Genomic DNA, 18,151 nt, shown 5'->3' with positions numbered 1-18,151 from the left:
AGCGAAATGCTGGGTGCTGAATAGTTATTTTATGATTTTCAGCATGTAGAATATGAACAGCAGATAAAGAGATGTGCTTCTATGTAATTTCTAGCCCTAGCACCTAACAGGATTGCCTGACATACTAAGAGCTCAAAAACATTTGTTGGCTATAGATATTTTATATCTCTTTGAAACCTTAATATGTGTAACAACTATTCTGAATAAGCAAAATTCATGGGCTATAAGCAACTTTATTTTTGTCTACCATTGTCCAAACTTTAAACTTATTCTGGTAAAGTTAACTCTTCCCCGTCCTGAAAGAAATTTAGGGCAAATCCCATGTCTTTCAGATTACTTTTGGATAATAAGAAGTTTGTCAGCAACTCAACTCACAAAACACAACGTGGAATAATTAACATGTTCAGTCAGTCCAGTGCAATAATTCAAAGTTACAACTTCCCTCACTTTCCTGGCTCAGCCTGCTTCCAGCTAGCTGCCTGAGGGAGAAGATATCTCTTCCCTCCTTGCCCTTTTATCCTTCTTGCTAACTGCAGTTTCTGATTCCTCCAGGTCAGGGTGGAGGGAAGAGAAGGAAAAGGAAAGGCCTTACTGGATTAGTACTGCTGAAAGATGGCTTAGGGGCCCACGGCAACTACTGAGCGTATGCTCCATTCCTGAAACTAACATAATGTTGTAAGTCTACATATACTCAAGTATATACTACTACACTTCAATTTTTTTTTAAAAAGAAAGAAGAGAAAGCACACATGCAAAAGTAAAATAAAATATGTTCTTTTTCTCCTGGAGTGTTTTCCAGGGTTTCCCCACAATTACTGGGGATCTTGCATCTGAGGTATCCTTAACACAGGCAAATGCTGTAGGGCTCCTTCCTCAGCTACTGGAAATCTAGAGGCTCACCTCCTTCGGGTGTCAGTTTACCCTCCAAGTGGCTCTCCTGGACAGCTGTCCCTGGGGCCCAGCTTACATCTGCTTCATGGGAAATAGTCGCTCCTCTGCCCTGACAAATTCCAGATACTCTATGACCCCCAATCTGAGAGCAACCTGCCCTTTAGATTTTCTAGGGGTGAATCAGGCCCCTGTTCACTGTGTCCCCCAAAATGCAGACACATATTAAACCCTCCAAGAGGTCTGGTGGAAGCTGCTCTTTCTGTGCTTGAAGAAAGAGGCAAGCACACTTCATACCTTTTTTGGAGAGGATGAGATTTAGAGCATAGCACACAGTTTGCTCCAAAATTCTAGCTCTCCATCTTGTTACACCCTCAGTGGGGGAGGGGTCAGAGTCACAAAACCAGTTTGCGTGCATGTCCTTCCCAAATTTTGAAATGGCACATTTACTGTATTGGGTACTCAGCCAACATTGAAATTAAAATAAGTCCATTTTCACATAATATTAGATAATATTCCATTTTCTCCTAAATATGAAAGTCTAGATTTCCAAAGCAGATTAAGCAAGACAGTTATTGTTCAGTTGATCACATTTTACAATTTTTAATGCTATTTTATTATGAGGTATCATCTCGCTCTACAATTATAGCTTGGCTAAGCCTCTCTGAATATGTTTTTTCACTTGCTCCCTCAGTCACTTTTGGTTTCTTAACTCTCAGATACACTTCACATCCTATAAATCTCTCAGGGATACCAAAGGATCAGGTTTTAGTCATCTGCAAATCGGGTTTGGTTCACTAATTTATGTCCTCTGCTCTCCCTGAACTTCTACTAAACCGCGGAGTTGAAACATTAGAGTTAGGAGGATATTTTTAAGCACTAACCCAGTGGCTCTTTGTGTGTTTGTTTTGTATTTTGCCGCGGTACCCAGTGACCCTTGCTCATTCAACCAGCTACGACCACTGCTTTCATTACTTTAGAAAGAAGGGATGACACAGCACAGTGGCAGAAAACAAAGAAATCAATTATTTTCTGTTTCAAAATCTTGGATCCTGGCATGGGCTAAAGATTTGGAAGGATGGCTATTTGGTAAGCAAAGGCTCTGATAAAGTCCCATAAATGGGGGAAAGCAGCAGACCAGTGGACGGTGGTAGAAAGGTATTAGAGGGCTCCCCTGGTGGTGCAGTGGTTAAGAATCCGCCTGCCAATGCAGGGGACAAGGGTTCGAACCCTGGTCCGGGAAAATCCCACATGCCATGGAGCAACTAAACCCCTGCGCCACAACTACTGAGTCCGCGTGCCACAACTACTGAAGCCTGCGTGCCTAGAGCCCGTGCTCTGCAACAAGAGAAGCCACCGTAATGAGCAGCCCACGCACCTCAGCGAACGGCAGCCCCCCGCTTGCCGCAACTAGAGAAAGTCTGCACACAGCAACCAAGACTCAATGCAGCCAAAAAAAAAGAAAGGTATTAGAGGCTGGGGTTGGGGGGGGTCCTGAGAAGCAGCCCCAATCCCCACCCACCTTCAGGCACAGCCCTGAGAGGAGTGGATAAAGGAACTCTCAGGTAGAGCTGGAGCATATGAGGGCAGGGGGCACTACCCCACCTGTCCTGGTAGATTGAGGGAGGAAGGGGAGATGCCACGTGGAGTGACCGAGGTGGCCCCAGATCCGCCCTAATGCCCCAACACATCACAAGAATGAGTGAATGATTTCTGGGTGCCCCAAAGGGAGCACATAAGTGGAGGCAAGCCTTACACAGACTGTCAAGTTCCTCCATGGAAAGAATGATCTCTATGAATCAAGTGTGTCATGAAAGAAACTCAGAGAGAGGCAGACCTTAAGCTGTCTTGCTAGGCGCACACAGCGATGACTCCCAGGCAAGGTTGCCTGGGAACCAGGAAACGGAGGCCAGCACCAACACATGCCAGCAAGAAGTCAGCCTGTTGCCCCTGGTGTGAGATACAGAGTGAGGCCCCCAGAAGCGAGACAGACTAAAGATGGGAGGGACAGGCCGCTAGGCCCGCTGGCTCCAGAGCCTGTATCCGACCAGTGTGGTGGGTTGAATAGCGTCTTCCCCCAAATTCATGTCCATCTGGAACATCAGAATGTGACCTTGTGTGGAAATAGGGTCTTTGCAGATGTGATTCGTTAAGATGAGGACATACTGGGTTAGAATGGGCCCTAAATCCAAGGACGGGTGTCCTCAGAAGAAGAGACACAGAAAGACTCAGGGAAGAAGCCCATGGGAATAAGGAGGCAGAGATTGGGGTGATGCAGCTACAAGCCAAGGAATGCCATAGATTGCTGGGATTGCTAGAAACTAGGAGAGAGGCGAGGAGGCATTCTTCCCCAGGGCCTTTAAAGGGAGCGGAGCCCTGCTGACCCCTTCGGACCTCTAGTCTCCAGAACTGTGAGAGAATACATTTTGTTGTTCTAAGCTGCCCTGCTGTAGTCTGTTACGGCAGCCCTAGGGATCTAATACAACCCCAAGCACACTGCCTCTCCACAGTAGCCCAGTGACATCGGGGTTAGCCAGAGCCCAAGAAATCCGGTCCAGACAGGACGAAGCCAAGGGCTCCCGGGAAACCCAGAATTTTCATCTGACTGGAGGCCTCGACAGTTCTGAAGTTGATGGGGAGCCCTGCTCTCAAAAGGAGATCTATTTATGGGTTCACCTGGGATCTAAACACAGCACAAAGTAGAATGCTTGCTCCTGAGAGAGACTTTCAGATGCTCCTGGTCTTTCCGTGGTGTCCTGCACTCCGGGTGACCCAGAGCCTGCCTAGGACTCCCCTCATCCTTTCTCTGAAGGGAGAATGAGGTGCACTGAAAAGGGCTGCAGATCTGGACTCAGAACACTGGGACTGACCCTTCTTTAGGCCCTGGCTTAGCGAGGTAACCTTGGGCAAGTCACTTAAACCTGCAGTCCTCATCTTATCTCACTCAGAGTATATGAATGATACTACTTACCCTACTTAATCTCAAAGAATTGCATTAGAATGAAAACACTCTTTGAGGTTAAACGTACTGTATAGAAAGAAGTGATTATTATCATCCTGGCTGTAGATTTTTCTCCCCGTTCCTTTTCAAATAAGGCCCCACAGTTGAGTCTTCTGTCTAGGACACAAATTGATAAAACTCCAAACTTAAAAATATATCTCTGGTTTTTTTGTTGAAACCATCTGGCAACCCATTGGAGCAAGCCACTTTGAGGGCTGGGAGGTGAAACACTGTTGTAACCACCTGTGGCACCAGAAGTGTGTGAGATGTACTTCCTCTTTGGGAGCAGGGGCAAAGCCAGAGGACCCCCGAGGAAGGGCCGACGGTCACAGGCTGGAAGACTGCAAGTGTAAGGACACTCATCCAGTTCCAGATTGGCCACTGCCACTGTCCTTTTCTACGAGAGCTCCTACAGAACTACAGTTTAGCAGAGAGCTCTTGTGGTTTTTTAGGGGGATAAAATGTACATAACAAATTCACCATCTTAACCATTTTTAAGTGTATAGTTCAGAGATCCTAAGTACATTCACATTGTCATGCAACCATCCATCTCCAGAGCTTTCTCATCTTCCCAAACTGAAACTCTGTGCCCATTAAACTCTAACTCCCCTTTCCTCCTCCCACCAGCCCCTGGCAAACACCCTCCTACTTTCAGTCTCTATGAATTTGACTACTCTAGGTACTTATATGTGTGGAATCATGCAGTATTTGTCTTTTTGTGTTTGGGTTATTTCACTTAGCATAATGTCTTCAAGGTTCATCCATGTTGTAGCAGGTGTTGGAATTTCGTCCTTTTTAACGGTGCATAATGTTCCATTTTGTTTATCCATTCATTCATTGATGTTAGGTTGCTTCTACTTTTGGATATTATGAATAAGGCTGCCATGAATATCGGTGTACAAATAAATATCTGTTCAAATCCTTCCTTTCAAGTCTTTTGGGTAGCAGAGAGTAATTTTAAATGTATTTACTTTATTCATTTATTTTTGGCTGCATTGGGTCTTTGTTGCTGTGCATGGGCTTTCTCTTTGTTGTGGGCTGTGGGCTTCCCATTGCAGTGGCTTCTCTTGTTGTGGAGCATGGGCTCTAGGCGTGCGGGCTTCAGTAGTTGTGGTTCGTGGGCTCTAGAGCACAGGCTCAGTAGTTGTGGCACACAGGCTTTAGTTGCTCCATGGCATGTGGGATCTTCCCGGACCAGGGCTCGAACCTGGGTCCCCTGCGTTGGCAGGCTGATTCGTAACCACTGCGCCGCCAGGGAAGCCCAAGAGTAATTTTATTTTATTTTATTTTATTTTATTTTATTATTATTATTTTTTTTATTTTATTTTTTTTTTTGCGGTACGTGGGCCTCTCACTGTTGTGGCCTCTCCCATTGCGGAGCACAGGCTCCGGACGCGCAGGCTCAGCGGCCATGGCTCACAGGCCCAGCCGCTCCGCGGCATGTGGGATCTTCCCGGACCAGGGCACGAACCTGTGTCCCCTGCATCGGCAGGCGGACTCTCAACCACTGCGCCACCAGGGAAGCCCCCGAGAGTAATTTTAAAAAGCATTCTATAGAAGAAAACTAGGAACTTCTAGAAAATCCTAAAATAATTAAATTTAACACTTTTAAGGATTCAAAAAGGAAGCCATTGTTAGGGTTTTTCAGAGCTGACATTATAAAAACTTTTCTTATTACAAGCCTTTAAGAAAAAATCACAAAGAACTTTCTAGACTGTATTTATTATGAGACTATACAAACGACAGTAATCAAAATAATTAGCAAATTTTACTCGTCACTTTTATGTTTAATAAAAAATTTACAGCTTTAATTTTCCAAAACTGACTAACAGAAAATGAAAATGTACTAATTAAGTTTCTTAGAGTATTTATGTGATGGCTATTTCATACATATATAAATAAATATTTTTTAAAATATTGCACATGGTAAAATGTAGCTCTAGGGGATATCATGCTTTACGTGATAAGCTTGTTCCTGTGTTTTATCAAATGCCTACAAATAAATCACATTTTAAATGAGTGAAGACAAGGTGCTTACTATTTAAAGAATCCGTGAAGGAAAGCTTTTGGAAAAGATTCCTTTTGTTATTCAAATAATCACCTGCTAATTTATCTACTTCAGAGTTTCTTGTTTCGGCATTTTTGAAAAGAAGAAAGTCTTCAAGTCTGATAAATGAATGACCACTTTCTTTTTTTTTAAACTCTACCAGTTTGACTTGTCATATTGTTTTGTTGGCTCAAAGTACTATGCTGTATCTTTGGCTATTCTGAGCACACTTAAAAGTAGAAAATAGCATCATACAAGATTGTGAATGAATGTAAAAGGGCAATATTTTCTCAAGGTTGTCCATTCAGAAGCCAGTGCCAAAGGCCCAGGGAGACACCTCATGACCTAATGAACCATCTGACCGCTCCCCCTACCTCCTCTCACCAGCTCACCTTTCTCATACTTCATTCATGGCCAATTCCTGTCTTTTCTCCAGTTAGGGTATTTCTTGCCTCACCCTCCTCTCTATTCTCTCTGAAATGCCCTAGTTCGAGACATCATCAACTTTGGTGTACTGCCTCCAGCCTCTCTCATCACTGCTTACTATCACCTCTGCTCCAAAGTCCACACTCCTCAGCCTTACATGTAATACCTTCCATAATCTGACCCCCATCTTTTTTCCTAGTCTAACTTCTGCTCTTGTGCCTCACGTGCCCTGAGTTCTAATGAAATCTACTCCCACTGGACCCCCTCTGGGTTCCTGCCTCCAAGTCGTCATTCCACGCTATTTTTTCTGTCTTTCCTGTTTCTTCTTCTTGGACACTCAGGCTCTCATCTGTGCTCTCATGGAGAGTTATTAATTTGTCTCTTAAAATGTTTGCCACTTCCTGCCCCATGTATCAATTATCTGTGTTTATAGCTCAGTCCCCTGTGCTTCCTCCCTAGCAAAGCTCAATGAAAATACAGGAATTCGCACAGGATACCAAGCAGTATCAGTAACCCTGCTTCATAACTGTATTACTCTTATAAAAAGTCAGTGTTTTGAGTTATATGCAATATTAAATTAAATAGGACATTAAATACATGTTGTGGTTTCCAGGTCTATTATCTCTTATCTCAAGACTTCTCAAAGAGGTGATATCTCCATCCTTATTTGACATATAAGCAAAATGAAGCAAAGAGCTAGCAAGAGGCAAAACCTGTATCAGGTGAACAGGAATTTCTGAAGATGCTTAGAAAGACATAAAGCATTCAGAAAAATGAAGCTCAGCCTGACTGTGGGCCCTTTGATATGGTCTCCAGACATCACTACCTATGAACTCAAGAATGTCCTGATTTATGTGGATCACCACAAACACCCATGACAAACAAGACTTCAGCCGAAATGAAAGGGTAAGTACGCTCTCTCATGAGAACAGACAGTACCATGGATCACTACGAGTAATGTTCTTTAGGACAGTTTCCCCTTCTTAATCCAGCGGAGCCATTAACGGGGCATTTCCTGGATTTGCCTCGCTCCCAAGTGCAAATCTCGCCTCCAGTGGGGAGCCTGTCATACTGGTAACTTGGGGCACAAAATCAGGCTAGCAACAAAGTATCCCAAGGAGTGTTTACCCGTTAAAAGTCACTCTGCACCCCTGCAAGGCAATTCAGAAAACGTTCATTAAATATCTGGCTTCCGTTGTGCCTCTTTGGACTGCTAAGTAGATTTGGACCAGTTTACCTCTTGTCCCTCAGTGCACATGAGTCATTAGAAAGAAACCTTTGAAATAAGTATACAATGGAAAGGAACCCAGCCCCGTAGCATGCAAATACCTGCAGGCCAGAGCTAGCAGAGTCTGTTAGTCAAATGTTCTCTTAGAAGTACCTTTCATGCCAGCTGGAGTGCGCAGCACTGACTGTTGTTTTACTCCACAGCACTTGGCAAAATACAAGTTATTTACCCAACATCATCGGAATCCTTACAAATAGAGCATTTTAGCTTATGCTTAAAAAATATGGTACAACTATATATTTTTTTAAGGTGATGAAACAGGAACAGACACTTCCCTTTTTTGGAGTGATCCTAGCTTCAGGCTTCCCACGTGTTTCTTTCAACATGGATGATTTCTAGCACGTGGTGCCCACAGACAGCCCAGCCAAGATCACGCTGACTTTCCCTCCTCTGGGACCCAATACGCAATGTCTGAGACAGCAGTGAGGCTCCCACAAGAGCCTGCGGCCCTTTGCCAATTTGCCTAACCCTTTCTGCTGGCAAAGGCAGTAGTGCCACTGAGGCCAGATCTGCATGAGTCTGTTTCTCAGGTGCTCATTTCTCCTGGTCTTACTAACAAAGTATCATGAAAAGAGGTAGGTAAGTAGCCTCAACAGCCAAGAATCACTGGGATTCATCTATGCCACCAAGTGAGAACAGTGGTAAGAAAAGCAATAGCCCTCAATAACCACGAATGGTTTTACCTTTCTTTCTTGACTCCTGAGATTTGCACTTGTGTCACTTCTGATGAAGAACTGGCCTGGTATCAGTGCAATATCATGCTGAGACCCCCAGACTAGCATTTCAGAGAAGCAGAGGTTGAAATCCAACTCTGCCTTGCAGGACATTCTTATGTAAGCTGATTAACCTGTTTCATTCTTTGCCAAACAGGAACAGCCTCTGTCTGCAGACACATCCGAGGGCCCCTGGGCAAGCACACAGTAGCACAGCTATGCCCTGGCCTAAGTAGGAGGCCTCAGTGTGGTGCACAAGGGGCTTCTCTTCAGAACATCTGAATAGACACAAAACAGGAGGGAAAGGAAAAAGACCAGTAGGAGGGGAATTTATAAGAATGGCCTTTATCTATTGAAAAAGGATTTGTGTCAATTTTATCACATTTCTAATTATATTGAGTGGCTTCACTGTCCAGGGCATTTTCTGTGTGTTGAAAACTCCAGAAAAGTAGAATACAGTCCCCGCCCCCAGTGTGCTTATATTTGGCAGGAGGCGGGTGTCTGTTGTACCTATGTGTGTGCATGTATGTCGGTGTCTGTATGTCTTTGTGTGTCTGTGTGTGTTCACAGCAAAACTGAGGCACCTGCAGCTTGCTATTCTAAGGAGCACAGTCCACAGGGGGAGTCTGTACTGACAGGCAAGGATCTGGAAAAGCTTCACAGGCAAAGCCTGTATCTGTGCTGGGCCTTAACAAGAATGGGAACTTCAGCAAAGCAGAAATAGAGGAGAAAGGATTTTTGAAGAAGGAAACAAATACTTGAGAAAAGGCAGAGACGGGGGACAGTGCAAGGCATGTGCCATGTGCTGATGTGCACGGAGAAGGGGAACTAAATGAGAGAGCCCTAGCCAGGTAGGAGGCACCAAAGACAGGCAGGCGGCATTGGCTACCTTTACAGAAGTCTCTCAACCTGCAGTTACAATGCCTCTGAAGCAACATGAGCCGCATTAAGGCAAGCTCTCAGCTGCTTCTCTCGGATTCTGCCCCCGTCATTCAGTTTGGCCCCCAAATGGCACCTTCTCGTACTTACAAGACAGACTCTAAAAATTATACCTGGAATTTAGAGTTCTGAGGAAGTGTTTCTGTGTATACAGAAAGGCTGGTAAACTGAGAAAGGCATTCCGCCTCTCAAAACACCCTTGTTTTTCCCAAGCCACAATAACTCTAAGAAAACTAGGAATCTAAAATTCCTATAAGGTATGAGACTCAGGAGGTGCTCCTGAAGTATTTCTCCAAGTACGTTACTAACAGACCAAGAACATTCATGATTCATTCATTTCTCCATTCATTCAACAAATATTTATTGGGCACCTATCAGGCACTGTCCCAGGCATTGGGGATGTGGCAGAGAACACAACAGATAACCAGCCCCCCACGGAGCTTAGTCGAGTGCGTGGAGACTGACAATAAAGGAAACAAATACATAAAACAGTAAGCCAGATGATGAGATGTGCTGTGGAGAAAAGGGGCAGGCAAAGGACACAGGGAACGCTGGGGACATTTGAGACCATACTTGAAGGAAGAGAACGGTGGAGACCCACGCAGGTGTCACAGAGCAGAGCATGTGTGGCAGAAGGAACAGCAAGTGCAAAGGCCCTGAAACGCACCTGACACGAGTGGGGAGTCACAAGGAGGCCAGTGAGCCTGGAGCTGAGTGAGGGAAGGCGAGAGTAGTAAGATGCATGGACAGAGAAGTAAGAGCCATCAGCAGTCTGGAGCAGGAAGACAATTAGTGGAGTGTGGATTGTGGGTGACAGAAGAAGAAACATGTCTCACGGTGGAGGAAAGCGAGTGATCAGTGTTAGCAAATGCGGCCGAGAGGTCAGGTAAGGTGAGGACAGAGAATGGACCCTTGAAGTTAATGCTGCGGAGGCTGCTGGCGACCCCGACTAGCCTGACCGCAGAGAATTCAAGGGAGAGAGGGAAGAAAAGAGTGCACGACAAAGCAGTTACTGAAAACGGAGTAGAGAAATGGAGTGATCGTTGGAGGGGGAAACGATGTCAAGAAACGTGTTTTTGTTTGTTTTTGTTTTTTTTAATAAGGAACGCGTACAACTCAATAGCAAAAAGGCAAATAATCTGATCGAAATATAAGCAAAGGACCTGAGAAGATATTTTTCCAAAGAAGACATGCAAATGGCTAACAGGTAAATGAAAAGGTGCTGCACACCACTCATCACCAGGGAAACGCAAAGCAAAACCACAGTGAAATATCACCTCACACCTGTCAGAGAGGCTATTATGAGAAAGACAAAAAGAACAAGCGTTGGTGAGGGTGTGGAGAAAAAGGACCCACCGTGCACTGTTGGTGGGAATGCAAACTGGTGCAGCCACTGTGGAGAACAGTATGGAGGTTCCTCAAAAAATTAAAAATTAAACCACCATAGGATCCAGCAATCCCACTTCTGGGTATATGTCTGAAGGAAATTAAATCACTATCTTGAAGAGATGTCTGCACTGTCATGTTCATTGCAGCATTATACACAACAGTCAAGACATAGAGACAACTGAAGTGTCTCTCAGGGGATGAATGAATTTAAAAATGTGATATATATATGATACAATATTATTCAGCCATAAAGAAGGAAATCCTGCCACTCTTGACAACGTGAATGAAACCTTAAGGAGTTATGCTAAGTGAAACAAGACAGAGAAACAAAAATACTGCATGATCTCATTTCTATGTGGAATCCAAAAAAGTCAAACTCATAGAAATGTGTATAGCATGGTGACTATAGTTATAATACTGTACTGCATACTTGAAATTTGCTAAGAGAGTAGATCTTAAATGTTCTCACTACACACCAAAAAAGGTAACTACGTGAGGTGAGAGATGTGTCAGCTAGTCCTTTTGTGGTCAGCATTTCATGACGTATACACATATCCAACCATCGCGTGGTATGCCTAAAAGTTACCCAATGTTATTTTTCAATTATATGTCAATAAAGCTGGGGGTGGGGAGAGAAAGAAAGAGAGAGAGAGAGAAGGAGGGAGGGAGGGAGGAAGGGAGGAAGAGAGAGAAAGAAAGAAAGGAAGAGAGAGAGAAAGAAAGAAAGAAAGAGAGAGAGAGAGAAAGAAAGAAAGAAAGAAAGAGAGAGAGAGAAAGAAAGAAAGAAAGAAAGAGAAAGAAAGAAAGAAAGAGAAAGAAAAAAGAAAGGTGGTTTTTGTCTGATTGACTGATGGTTTTTGTTTTGTCCTGTTTTTTAAATGTGAGAAATAACAGGCTGTTAGTAGGCTGTTAGGAATGGATCCAGTAGAGAGAAGCATTGGTGATGCTGGAGAGAGAAGAGGACTTGTTAGAACGAGCAGGGGGAACGAGTGGGAGAGGAGAGATCTGGTGGACAAGGGAACAAGGTTAGCTTGGGCAGCAACAGGAACAAGTCATGGTCTGGCAAAGAAGAGAAGGCAGGGGATCTGGCACCAAGGTTTGGATGCAGATGAGTGCTGGGGGCTCATGCAGATCCTCTCCAGACAGCTCTGTTATCTTCTCAGTGGAACAGCTCAGGGGGCCTGTGGTCGGAGAGGAAGACTAGGGCGAGCCACGTAGGGGCAGAGGTGCTGACTCTGAGGGAAGACGGGACGCAACATGATCTGACTTACATTTTAGGAGCTCCCTCTGGCTTCTGGGATCAGAATAAAGGGAGGCAAAGGTGGAAACAGAGCAGCCAGTTGGGTGGTTACTGAAATAATCCAAGATGGAGATGAGATGTTTGTGGGATTTTTAAAAATAGACCAGAGTGGTAACAATGGAAGTGGGAAAACGATCAGATTCTGAATGTATCTGAATACAGGTAAGTACGGCAGAGTCCATGAAGTACAGGGTATTTTACTGTTTTTCTCCCAAACCAAATACAACAAAACCAAGACAGGTGATTACAGCATTTAAACCAAAAATCAGTAACACTTCAGCTGCTTTTACTGACACCAATCCAGTTGTTTTGTTTGTTTGTTTTTGCGGTACACGGGCCTCTCACTGTTGTGGCCTCTCCCGCTGCAGAGCACAGGCTCCGGATGCACAGGCTCAGCGGCCATGGCTCACGGGCCCAGCCGCTCCGCGGCATGTGGGATCTTCCCGGACCGGGGCACGAACCCCTGTCCCCTGCATCGGCAGGCGGACTCCCAACCACTGCACCACCAGGGAAGCCCACCAATCCAGTTTTTAACCAGCAAAGACTATTCCAGATCTGTGGCAATATCAATAAGTGATGCCGGTGAACACATAAAAATCCACTGGCCTTGTAAAAGCATTAAAGAAATTGGAGCTGAAGTTAAAAGCAAGGCATCTGTGTCTGTTCCAATAAGCCGATTGCTAAGGATGAATCAATAAATCACAGAATTAGTGTGGAAAAATATTTCAGCCTTTCCAAGATCAAAGAATGGATAGTAAAATATTAACCTGATGTCCTTTTAACTTTCTTTTCTTAATATTTATTAGTGTTTGACCTCCCTTGAAACGAGAGTTCCATTATAAGCTCTTTTGATAAATGGATTGAGAAGTTGCTCAAAGCACTCCATCCTCACTAAGTATTTTCTATTCACCAGTGAAACACTATTAGTCTGCATTTTACAGTAACTGTCCACAGCATATCAGAAACATGCATCTCTATGCAACACAGAAAAGAACTAAGACGACTGCCCTTTCCCTTCCTCCTCTGCCACTTATAACTACAGCTACAGATAATCTTACAGATAAAGTTGGGATGTACAAATTGCATCACAAGGTGAAAGTGTTGTTATAAAAATGTCCACCTCTGGTCTTCATGAGGCCTATTTTAAACCGATTTCCTCTAATATTTGGGACTTGGAACAACCAAAATATATGAGGAACCCAGTCTTTCCTTTCAAATTTATAACAGGAAATAATACACATAAAAATTCCAGAGAGTAAAGGGCAGAAACCCCTTTCACTTCTTTCCCTGACTCGTTTTGTTTGAGAAGCATTAACTGCTAAATTTTGTCACCCAGATGTTCTGCACCATCCTAGAGGGCATATAAAATAGATTCCAATAAGAATCATGGTGTTTTTTTTTAACAGTAAACAGTCCTGTTTATTGCAAATAATCTTAGCCAATAAATGTTATTTATGCTCCATTTAAGAATAAAGATGTTAATCTGAGATCACAAAACGATCTTTTTTTTTTTTAACATCTTTATTGGAGTATAACTGCTTTACAATGGTGTGTTAGCCTCTGCTCTACAACAAAGCGAATCAGCCATACATACACACATGTTCCCACATCTCTTCCCTCCTGCGTCTCCCTCCTTCCCATCCTCCGTATTCCACCCCTCCAGGTGGTCACAAAGCACCGAGCTGATCTCCCTGTGCTATGCGGCTTCTTCCCACCAGCTATCTATTTTACGTTTGGTAGTGTATATATGTCCATGCCACTCTCTCGCTTTGTCACAGCTTACCCTCGCCCCTCCGCATATCCTCAAGTCCATTCTCTAGTAGGTCTGTGTCTTTATTCCCCAGCGTTCCCTGTGTCCTTTGCTTACCCCTAGGTTCTTCATGACATTTTTTTTTCTTAAATTCCGTATATTCAAAAAGAGTCATGTACTAAAATGTTCATTGCAGCTCTATTTACAATAGCCCGGAGATGGAAACAACCTAAGTGTCCATCATCGGATGAATGGATAAAGAAGATGTGGCAATATATACAATGGAATATTACTCAGCCATAAAAAGAAACGAAATTGAACTATTTGTAATGAGGTGGACAGACCTAGAGTCTGTCATACAGAGTGAAGTAAGTCAGAAAGAGAAAGACAAATACTGCATGCTAACACATATATATGGAATTTAAGAAGAATCATGGTGGTTTTTGACAAACCAACGTCTAGAATTTAATATTATAGGAACAGTTAAAGTTGCATAAACATTTAGTTGCAAGGATGTTCACCACCGCATGGTTTATTAGGAAGAAAAACTAGAGACAGTCTAAATGTCTAACAATTGGTGACGGGTTAAAAAAAATAAGTACCATTCATGCAACTGAACTCTCAGAGTGACTAAAAATGATTTCAAGTACTTAAAGATGTGGAAATATGTTCACAGTGGATTCTGAAATGAAATTATTATGAATGGTCTGACCACATTTTTGTTAAAAGAAAATACATATTTACATGTACATATGCACATGGAAGGAAATTTGAAGCATAAACATCAAAAGTTATGTGATTATTTCTAAATGAAGGATTTTCAGGGAGGCTGTCTTTTTTGCTCATCTGTGCTTTGTTCTAATTTTTCTGTAAGTATCCTTTTATTACTTGTGTAATTGGAAAACTGTCAGTAAAAGTGGCTAAACATTATCCATGGTGGACTCTGGTCTCACAAGAAGACTGCCTGGCCAAAGGCACCCCTGTGGCTCCTGACCTTGCTTGCTTCCTAGACATGTGGTTATGTCAGTGCGTAAGCCCTAATGTGGCCCACAGGTGGCCTTCCATGGATCTGTGACAATCTGCTCAGCCATCAGGCCGATTGTATTCTTCAGGCACCAAGTGCAAGGAAATGAGGAGAGCAACGGAGATCCAAATACCCACAGAACCACAGAGAACAGGCTTTAACCATAAGCTTCAAGTGGGATGTGTCATAGTATCAGTTGCCTTTGCATCAAAGCAACAAAATGTAGCCAGAACATCTATGGGGGATAGAGGGTAGGAGGCACACAGGGGAGACAAGCAAAGCCCCAGAAAGGGAATAAGAATCCAGTACATAGTTGGTCAAATGGGCCTTCTGCTATAAAACAGCACAGCACAATTAGGGAAATTCCGGCTAATTTCAGCAACAAGATTCAATACACGGCCCAAGCAATTTCCAAAGACTCCTTTAAATTAAGAATGAGGTCTCCAAAGAACTAAATCCTAATACCTTGAACTTCAAACAAACTGCTTTAAAAGCAACACTAAAAACATCAAACAGAAAGTGGATTAAGTGTAGGCTCCATCTGTAAGAGCTTGCTTAAGACAAACTCAATTACTTGTTCCAAAATGAGATACAGGTTTGTTTGGATTTACTGATACGCTTGTCCCGAGAAATGAGAATGACAGATCTAAGGGGAGAAAGCTTCAGTCCTCTTTCTCAGTCACATTCCAAAACAAACCTCCAGGTAAATGCATCAAGGGGTCACACAGGACCACATCTAAGGAAAGCCAAGTTCAGTGCTGACTTTTATCTTCTGTGCCATCTATTTGAATATAGAAAGCACGAGGGCATATTTGCCTCTGGAAATAGTGAGCTTTTCCCCTTGGGATAGTGTTTATTCCAAATTAGTATTATATTTTCTCTCTGCCATCCACCCTCTGTTCAGTTCTAGAATTTTCTCTTATCCAATTTTGGCCTATCTTCTAGTTCTGAGCAGAGGGCCCAAGCATGTGTGCCCTGCTCCCCTGTTAGCTCACTCATGCCTACCCTCAGTCATGCTGGCCTTTGTGAGGCTGCCAGCATCCCCCTCTCGGAGACATCTGTTGCCTTGCTTAAACCAAGAAGCCTCGGACGCACGTGACAGGGCCGCGCAGCGTCAGAGAGTGCCATCTCCACCAAGAGGCGTCTGTCCACCTCGCCTCTCCCCTGCCATTTCCTCCTCTAGCCTGGCCCTCAACAAGTGGCCGAGCCTCACACAAGCTGTCAGGGACAGATGCTATGTGAAAAGAGGAAATTGGACTCAAAGATGCTACAGCTTTTTAAATTAATTCCAACCTAAAAGCCAAATAGTGAGGCACGAAATGAATACTTCCTTGCAAGTAAGCGCCACGTTTCAAAAACAAATGCTAGTCAGCAACTTAAGAGCTTTCTCAAATGTCTCATTGTTCCTCATCCAATGCCTCCTTATGATACTTTCCCTTCTGCGGTGGAAAATGCGTTTTGCATTGGTGCATCGGTATCCTGAGTCTTTTGTTGTTTCCTCCCTTCGCTGTCCCTGGGCTAGTTGAGTTGGCAGGAGCCAGTGTGTCCACACACAGCCAAACGCTCGCGTCTATTCATCACCCGCCTCCCGGCTCCACAAACATCAACCGAGTGCCTATGACACGTCAGGCCTGGCTTTACAGTCTAAGAAAAAGGAAGGATAACACAGTTCTGGCTTCCCTCTTCCCGGCTCCCTGAGCTAATCCTAGTCATTTGCTGTGTCTCCATTTCTCCATGTCTTTGTCTCCATTGTCTCTAGTTTACTATTTGTTTGCTATTCTGGTTACCTTACCTCTCTGCCTGCTGCCTGCTAATTAAAGCTGACTAGAGGCGCAGGGCCTCTGCTGCAATTCTCAGCCTAAATGGCCAAGATCCTTGTTGATTACCAAGGACCATGATGACCTAGGGAAATGGCACATGGATTTTTAGAGAGAAGAAATTAGGGGGAAAAAAACAAAACAAGACAAAACAAAACCCCTCAGATCCAGACGGATAAACCTTAAAATATATACTACCAATTCTAAAGTAATCACAAAATACAGATGGGTCTCATTAAGATTTATTATTTTTTCTCACTTCCTTTTCATCATTTCACCTACACAGAAAATTAAATCTATTATTTAAGGTGCTTAAGAAAGTTTCCACACATTTCAAAATCAATAAGGAGGGAACCTTAGATATCACCTTGCCTGTTTTACAGACCAGGAAACCGAGGAGAATAACTTGTCCAAGACCACAGAGCCAGGTATTTGCTGAGGCCAAGGTAGATTCCCAGGTTTTCTGATTTGTTCCCTACTCCCTCCCACCCAAAGCCCCAGCCAACTACCCTCTTCTGCATTTAGCATGTTCTATTATATGAACATTTTACAATATTTCATGAATTGGGGATAAAGAAGGTAAAGCATATGCTTGCTGTGAAAATCTGATGACAATGTTTGCAGTTTTCTTAGATAATCATGACCTGCAGTATTTTTAAAAGAATTTCTGAAAAGTAATTTCAAACAAATGCAACCAAAAAGGTGGGAAGGAGAAGGAATTAGGCTGTTCCGAGATCATATTCACCAATGGATACCATCAGGAAAGGAATATCTGACTCTGCCTTATTTTTATCTTAGTCTCATTAAGGAAGACAAAACTTAAACTTGAATAAGAATTTGATTTCATTGAATCTACTAGTTAGGACTCTTTGGGTTAAGTGACCAAAACCAAAATCCAAATTAGCTAATTACAAAAAGAGACTATATTGTTCTTAGAACTGAAAAATTGAGAGGAGGGTCTGATTTCAGGCTTGGCTGGATACAGAGCTCATATCGTGACAAACACTTGTATGGTCCATACCAAATGCAGGGTACTGTTCTCAGCATTTCACACAACTCACCTAATCCTCACAATAACTCTGTGAGTAGCTATTATAATGATTCCCATTTTACAGATGAGGAAACTGAGGCACGGAAGCTAACTTGTCCCGAGTGACCCTGACAGTAAATGGAAGAGCACTTCAAACCCAAACAATCTGGTTTCAGAGTCTAGATTTTAATCGGTGCCTTCTCACATGACCATGATCCAGCTTTGCTCTATCAACTCCACCTCCTCTGTGGTTCCTTCTCTTTGAGATTCTCCCTTCCTGGAAGCACACAGCCAAAACAGTTTAAGCCTCAAATCATGACAATTCCAAGTCCAGTGAAAAAGACCAAGGGTTTCTTTCCAGAAGTCCCAGGAGAAATCTCCCTGCATCTCACTGACTTAACCCAAACACAGGAGAGTGTCAATGTTTTGATTGGCCAGACAAACCCGGGTCACAGACCCCCACGGAGCAGAATGTGGAGTCAACTCCACCAGAAACATCTGGACAGAAAGTAGATGAGGTGAGTACACCTCCTTCCCCA

The sequence above is a fragment of the Lipotes vexillifer genome, unplaced genomic scaffold, assembly GCF_000442215.2.
Source record: "Lipotes vexillifer unplaced genomic scaffold, Lipotes_vexillifer_v1.1 scaffold150, whole genome shotgun sequence".
Taxonomy (NCBI): Eukaryota; Metazoa; Chordata; class Mammalia; order Artiodactyla; family Lipotidae; genus Lipotes; species Lipotes vexillifer.
The sequence above is the reverse complement of the archived record's forward strand: the minus strand, read 5'-3'. Positions refer to the sequence as shown.